This window comes from Notamacropus eugenii, chromosome 3, assembly GCF_028372415.1.
Source record: "Notamacropus eugenii isolate mMacEug1 chromosome 3, mMacEug1.pri_v2, whole genome shotgun sequence".
Taxonomy (NCBI): domain Eukaryota; kingdom Metazoa; phylum Chordata; class Mammalia; order Diprotodontia; family Macropodidae; genus Notamacropus; species Notamacropus eugenii.
Window position 1 is genome coordinate 324493196 of NC_092874.1, and position 2245 is coordinate 324495440.

The 2245-nt window shown below is 37.2% G+C and overlaps 1 pseudogene; it reads left to right on the forward strand.

Annotated features, from left to right (window-relative positions):
• The first annotated feature begins 208 nt into the window (after positions 1–208).
• On the forward strand, positions 209–1786 carry LOC140532138 (probable E3 ubiquitin-protein ligase TRIML1; annotated as a pseudogene).
• Positions 1787–2245: the final 459 nt, after the last annotated feature.

Here is a 2245-nt window from a genome sequence, read left to right on the forward strand (position 1 = left end):
GATAATCAGAAATCCCATTACTTGGATTTCTAAACTGTATTCAGTTAAGTCTGAAACAATCAACAAAGTTTACTAAACCTGAGAGTTTATGTTAATAAAGTAAACTCATTTTAATAAAAATGTAACCACTCACTGAGTGGGTCACTAATGTTTGGAGGACTTTTTCATAAGCTGAGTGATTCTTGGTTTGTGTGGCAGGCAGAGGAAGATGGGTGTCACTTTCAGAGATTCTTTTGAAAATCTCAGGGAAGAACTTGTCCACTCCATCTGCTTAGATAAGTTCACTGAGCCAGTGACTACTAAATGTGACCAACGCATTTGTGAAGAATATCTGCTAAGGAACCTGGAAGAATCCCACATATCATTTTCCTGTGGAAAGTAAAGGGGAATCATCATCTCTAGGGTCTATGTGCCCAGTCAGTACCTGGGGATTCTGGTCATCATTGTCAAACATCTCCAGCTTCTTTTCCCATAGTACACCAGTAGCGTGAACACCTGTGATAAATACAAGAAGAATAGAAACTGTTTTATACAGGTCAACATAGTCTATGACAACTATTTGACAGTCTTGGAACACATGGAACTACAAAGCTTTCCTTTGGAAATGGCTACCCAGATAAAATCCAAGAGATGTTAAATGATTTTTTGGGGAAAACAAATAATACTGAAATTGTACTAGCTGAGAAGAAAGAGAAATATGCATGGCAAAAGGCAAATGTGCAGATTATGAAACAAGCTGTTGTATCAAAACATAGTAGAATGTATCGATTTTTGAGGAAGGAAGAAGAGCAGCACCTAGAACTATAGGGAAAGAAAGAAATAAAAAAGAAGGAAAGAAAAGAAGAAGGAAAGAAAGAGAGAGAGAGAGAAAGAAGAAAGGAAGGAAGAGCAAAAGAAAGAAAGAAGAAAGTAAGAAAAGAAAAGAAAAAAAAGAACTTGGGAAAACTAAACAAGATTGAGTTAAAATTGTCCCAATACCTTGAAAACCTACACAGAACAGCTATACAACCTGGAATGGGTTTTAAGAAGCTAGATTTGAAAATGGTCCTGGATGTGAAAGACATGTTGAATAAGAGTGAAGAATTGCTACTTCAATATCCACAACATGATTTTCCCAAATGGACAATGTGCCATGTCACTTGGCTGAGGGAAATGATGACCTTCCAGAGAGATATAACACTGGATCATGAAACAGCCAATCCCTATCTCATTGTTTTTCTTTATCTGAAGAGTGTGAAATACTCATGCGTTCCCCAGAATCTACCTGACCATCCAGAGAGATTTAACTGTTCTGCTACTGTGTTGAGCACTCAAAGTTTCTCCTCAGGTATACACTACTGGGAAAAGGAGGTGACTGGCATGACCAAATGGGAAGTGGGTATCTGTAAGAACTCCATTAACAGGAAGAGGAAACCCCACATTATTACCTGAAGCAATTGCTCTGAAAACCTACCAAGCAGGAGATAACTTCTGCCTTGCAAATTCATACATTAAGGGTAACTTGTACATAAAGAAACTTACAAAAAAGTCTGGCATTTTCTTTGATTAAGAAAGTGGGAACGTACCGTTTTACAATGCTACAAATGAATTGTTTATCTATACTATATCAGCTATTGCTTTCCAAGAACCTCTTCAGTCTTTCTTCTCTCCTTGCTTTCAAAATTAAGCCAACGTCTCCAGATCTCTTATTATTCGCCCCCCCCAAAAAAACAAAAACCTTCAGATCTACAACTCACAAAGAAATGATGGTAATAGCTGTCCAAGAGACTCAATTACAGGTGACTGAAAAGAAGTGGTAAAGTTTCTTTTCCTACAAATTAAGATGTATATTGAACGGATCACTAAAGTGCTTGAGACTTAAACGTCAGGTCTTATTCTAACTGTGTTTCAAAGTCCATCTTCTTCTATCTCACGTAGTACTGGTAACCACCTTCAATAAGTGAAACCAGCCCTTCCTTCCCTAAGGGACCACTATTTTCCATATATCTTAAAGAATCTTGACTGCTCAGGTAGAGCACTGATCTGGAGGCCCTTTGCTGAGTTCAACTTGATCTTATCAGGAATTGTCTTTGTGAAGAAGAGTTGTTCAGAATGATGGACGACATTTGGCTACATTTCCCTATAGACGGTGGGACCTTAACCTGCTGTCGGTAAACATTTATTTTTAATATTTCATAAATTTTAATATGTTTGACTTTATTACAATTCTCTTTATTATATTTCGTCCATTAAGCATTCTGAGAAA